Source organism: Budorcas taxicolor, chromosome 10, assembly GCF_023091745.1.
Source record: "Budorcas taxicolor isolate Tak-1 chromosome 10, Takin1.1, whole genome shotgun sequence".
Taxonomy (NCBI): Eukaryota; Metazoa; Chordata; class Mammalia; order Artiodactyla; family Bovidae; genus Budorcas; species Budorcas taxicolor.
In genome coordinates this window covers 70768509-70774298 of record NC_068919.1, presented here as the reverse complement: position 1 = coordinate 70774298, position 5790 = coordinate 70768509, and positions in this window count along the sequence as shown.

The following is a 5790-nucleotide window of genomic DNA, read 5'->3' as shown; positions in this document are numbered from 1 at the left end:
TTTCAGGCTGTGGAGGTATGGACACAGGAAAGGGGGGATTCCCCACTGGAGGCCGCCTGGAACTTCCCTTTGTCTCCTGGCAGACCCCAGCTCTCCATTAGGCCTGGCTCCACCACCATTTCCTCCTTACAGCCTGTCCCAGTCTCCTTTATGACAATAAGTCGCCCTGGAATGGAGGTCAGTTAAGATATTTTAAAACCATGAAAAGGGACGGCTGCACAATTGCAGCCTGAGTAATGTGTCCAAGATTCCTTTGGGACACACTAGGTCTTAAGGCAGGAGGTTATGATACAGATTAAACGACGAATTTCAGAAGAAGCCCAATGTTGCAAGGAAAGGAGGCTTATGTGATTGGTTGTATATCAGATGAAGGGCAGGTATATAGAAGGTTGGTGCATAACAAAATTTGAGCATAAAGAGAGCTCATTCTAGCAGCTCCTGGGTTAGTCTTAGAAGGTCCATCCAGGTGTTTTGAGTTTCTCAGATCAATAGTCCTTACCACAATACAGAGTGATCACTAATTACCTTTGCCCACACTTGTATTATACATAGTACGAAGTATTGAACAGCAGTGCTTCTTAAACTTCAGACATACACATCAGTCATCTGGGGATCTTGTTAAAGATTCTGATGTAGGATGTTCCAGGTGGGCCTGAGAGTCTGCATTTCTAACCAATTCTTGGGTGATGTTGATGCTTCTGGTCTGTTGATCCTACTTTGAGTAGCAAAGAGATGCTGTAAATTCAGCTGATTATTTAAGAAGACAGCTCTGTACTACTGAATAATAGTGAATGAAAAAACGTAAAGTCTTAGGGGAGGATTTTCAAAAATATTCATTGCACTTTTGCAAGTATTCCACTAACATTGTGTGGCTTGGCTTACATTTTTCAGATATTTGAACTAGTTGAAGGAATGTGAACCAAAAAATTGCTAAGTCTAACACACATGTTTATAAAGTTCTTGTTGACTGTGATGTATAAGTCTGCATTTTAGATGTTTAAGGGTTTAAGAGAATCAGATATGCTGAAGTTATAACTGTAGTTTGAAAAAGCAAAAGGAATTTGAATAACTATATAAAGTGGCATAAAACTTTAGGGGAATTTGATCTTTAGGTAATGTGTTTGGGAGTGTTCTCTTTTTTCTTATGATCTTTCTATGCTCAAATTTTGTTATGCACCAGCTTTTTACATACCTGCCCTTCACCTGAGATACAACCAATCACATAAGCTTCCCTTCTTTGCAACACAGGGCTTCCTCTGAAATTTCTCATTTAATCTGTATCATAACCTTCTGCCTTAAGACCTAGTGTGTCCCAAAAGAATCTGATCTTTTAAATTTAAATTAGTTAAATATTAATCAAAGAATTAGACAAAGAAACATTTAAGGAATTTGTAAGTCAAATAAAAATTATAATGAAAATGGGAAAATATTGAGAATGGAATCACAACAAAATCTTACATATAAAAACTTGTGGGATAAAGCTAAATTGATAGTTATAGAAATATGCATAGTTTCTAGTACTCAACATTAGAAATGAGGGAAGGATGAAGTTAGAAGTTAGAAAAAGAATAACAGGATAAATTAAGAAAGAAGAGAAAGAAAATAATAATAAAGAGTATAAATTACTGAAAGAGAAAACAAGGAGAATCAACAAAGTCTTAAACCAGCTATTTGAAAAGACGTAAATTATGAATTTCAGTAAGGACTGATCAAGCGAAAGATAGTGGGCACACAGAAACAAAACCAGGACTGAAAAGGAAGCGCAGCTACTGATGTTGCAGAGATGTTCTTTAGTTTTGCGGCTATATGAACTGTCGCAAATACATTTGAAAACAGGAGAAATGGAAGAATTCTTTAAAAGGAATATAAATCATAAAACTGACTAAAGAAAAAATGGAAAACCTGAATGGGTCTACCAGCATATAAGAAATTGAATAAAAAATTCCTCTGAGTTTGAACACGACTCCTTACTTCTAACAGTTTACCAAACATGAAAGGCACATAGGAAAAAAGAGAGAGAGGGAGAACACTCCCAAACACATACCTAAATGGAAATTCCAGGTGGATTAGAGACTTCAGGGTGAAAGGCAAATGTAGAAAGCTCTTAGAAGATGAAGATGGCATGAGGAACTATTTTTTAAACAACTCACTAACTGCACAAACTGTGAAGGCAAAGACGGGCAGAAAAGTCAAAATACCACAAGGAGAAAACCTGGAGGTAATATTTTATACTCCCCAAGTTGGCAAAAAATTTAAAAGTACTATCAAAGCAAGTGTTTGCAAATATGTGGAGGAATGGAACTTCAATACACTGCTGGTGGGAGTGTAGATTTTCATAACCACTTGGGAAAATAATTTGGCCTTATCTTAAAAAAAATTAAGATATTCATGCTACATCACCTGGCCATTAGATAGATGCACAAAAGAAAATGATATATATGCACCAGGAAACATGTAGGAGAAAATTCATAGCGGCAAAATCCATAATGGTTCAAAAAAACAAACAAACCTGGAAACAACCAAATGTTCATCCATAGAAAAACAAACTGTGATACTAGTTATGAAAGTGATAGTTGCTAAGTCGCGTCGACTCTTTGCGACCCCATGGATTATACAGTCCATGGGATTCTCCAGGCCAGAATACTGGAGTGGGTAGCTCTTCCCTTCTGCAGGGGATGTTCCCAACCCAGAGATTGAACCTAGGTCTCTGGCATTGCAGGTGGATTCTTTACCAACTGAGCTAGCAGGGAAGCCCAATTCTAGTCATACCACAGAATATTGAACAATACTGAAAATGAATGGACTGAAGCAACACACAACAATATAGATGAATGGCAGGAACACAACGTCACGGGTGAATCTAAACCAGCGCTTCTCTCCCAAGCCCCGCCGGAGCCCCACCCCCTACCGGAAGCCGAGGGCAGCTGCTCCACATTTCTTCTCTGAACTTCCATTGAATTTACTATCAGGACCTGATGTTTTGTGATGCATCCTTCTCCACGTAAATTTCCTCCAGCAAGTATCAATACATAGTGAGTTCCCCTTAAGTGAGCGACCCTGTGGGAGGTGCTGCAAGGGAGCAGAGATGCACATAAAATTGTCCCCAGTCTCCAGCTCTAAACAGTAAGCTATCAAAATGCCTGGGAAATTAGGCAAAGCTTTGTGGCTGAAGCTGCTCTCCAAAAAGGCGTAAAGCGCCAGGTGGTCAAGCAGTTTGGACGTGGTCCTGGTGCCATCCCACACACCAGCGGTGTGACCTGGGCCAAGTCGTTTTACTTTTCTGTGCTTTAGATTTCCATCTGTAAAGGCACAGTGGTCCCACCCACTTCCTGGGTCCGGTGCGGACTTCATCAGATGATGCAGGATGGTGTGCTGAGGGCACTGCCTGGCACATAGTAGGCACCGGGGGGAACCAGTGCTTACTGTGTGCCTATTAACAGTGCAGATGGCTAGGATTTCAACACGTGGAGATGGTGTGGGCAGGAAAAGTTGCCTCTCTTGAATAGTCGAGTGTGCTGGAGGGCAGAGTTGAGGCAGAAGGAGAAGGGTAAGGTGAGTGGCTGGATCTGCCTTGGAGACAAAGGCTACATCTGAATTAAGTGTGTGCTTCCTCCTGCGGAAGGAAGAAGGTAATGGGCAAGGTGGCCAACTGGACCCTGCTTGTCTCTAAGAAGGAGTCCCTATGTCCCTATGGACCGAGAGTAGAAGCAGGCTAACTGATTAAAACCACTGAAAATTCTACTGTTTTGGCTGTAATACAAAAATAATAATGCCATTAATTGTTGGAAATTGTAATAATAGTATGTTTATATTTTGCTTTTATGGAAACAAATAAATAATGACATAGACTTCTACTCTACAGCTTTAACTGCAATTTCATTAGCAGTCAAAATTTCCAATAATGTTGTTGATAATCACTTTTATTGCTAAAACTGAATAGCAGATACTAATATTAGAAAATTTCATCAGGTAGGAATCTGTGAGAGTGACCCAGTGCTATCAGTGACAGACCTGGTTAGCATTTCCCTGACCCGCTTCTGTATCCTGGGAGGTAGGCAGGGGGCTGGGGGATGCTTAAAACTGGGACTTGCCATGCTGTTTTGACTTAATGCTTTCTTGGTTTTATTTTAAAATTATATGGCAAATAGGTTTGTCAAACCTAAACTGTAAAAAATTACAATTTTCATCTAACAACAACAACAACAACAAAAAACAGGCAAATTGACTTGCTTCATAGTCTTTGCAACATCTTTAAAAACTGTAATATTTGCCCAATCCACTTTGGTGCCTATGCTGGACTGCTGCTGCTGCTGCTGCTAAGTCACTTCAGTCGTGTCCGACTCTGTGTGACCCCATAGACGGCAGCCCACCAGGCTCCCCCGTCCCTGGGATTCTCCAGGCAAGAACACTGGAGTGGGTTGCCATTTCCTTCTCCAATACATGAAAGTGAAAAGTGAAAGTGAAGTCACTCAGTCTTGTCCAACCCTCAGCAACCCCACGGACTGCAGCCTTCCAGGCTCCTCTGTCCATGGGATTTTCCAGGCAAGAGTACTGGAGTGGGGTGCCATTGCCTCCTCAGTATGCTGGACTAGAAAACCCCTGAAAAAGCCTCTTAGCTTTATCAACTGAAGAAGTAGGAAAAGGATCTTTTCCCATTACATATAGCTTATTCTGGGCCTTTGAGTCTCTTTGTGACTCTGCCAAAAATAAACATGAAATAATTAGGAATAAATATTATGAAGTTTGTTCTCTTTGTGATTTTCCTGGCAATTAACATGGAGCCCTTTAGAGTTTAGACGAGATGGGTGGCAGCTTCTGTGACTAACAGATACAGATAGCAGAGCAAGAATATAGACAACAAAGAAGGAAGATTTCTCTCTTTCATAATAACTAAGAAATGAAAAACCTATCCTCCCCTTTTCTAAATACTTGACTTTTCCTCCGAAGAATTCTCAAGATTATGATTAAGTCTCACTCACTGAATTCACAAGTCAATAAACCTAAAATGGATTGAATTATTCACTATGATATAACCCACTTATAAATTAATTGTAAGAGTAAATCTTCCCATAAGAAAACCAGTGTTTTTCTTGCATTCTACTTCTGTGAACTACTAAAAGTAAATCTGCTATTTGACTCAACTATATTTGTTTTGAAAATTTGAAAGACAGAATTTTGCTAAGTACAGATGTTGCTTATTTCCATTTCCTGGGTGTTACCCAGAGAATGTGCAAAGAAATATTTGTAACCTACCAGTAAATGCTAGAAAATATGCCAGGAAGTTTGCCGTCATATAAGATGTTAGGTATATTGACAAAGGAAAACACTCCTTAAAAACAAGTTTCAAAAAGATTTCTTACTTTTATAATGCATTGTAATGCTACAAATAAATAATCATCATGGTTTCCTTTCTTTAAGAGAAATAATGTATAGGTATTTGAGTTTCCACCATCAAACACCACAGCTTATGAGATAGTTCAGAATGCAGTGTAATTATATGACCTCCACAAATGCTCCCTTGAAATAGAAATAATGGGAGTTGATCACACTTCCTACTGAAGAATTCCCAATGATCTGTTAATGATAGAAGCCCTATTTGTTGCTTTAACTTAAACACACAAGTACTCACAGTGCAAGAATACGTAAGTGTTTAACCATGTACAGTCACTAAGCAACAATGAGGAACATTTATTGAGAGTGTGCCGTGTGCCTGGGTACTTCATGTGTAAACACTTCTCTCATTTAATCATAGCAACCTGATAAAGTTGATACTATTGTCATCATGTCCAT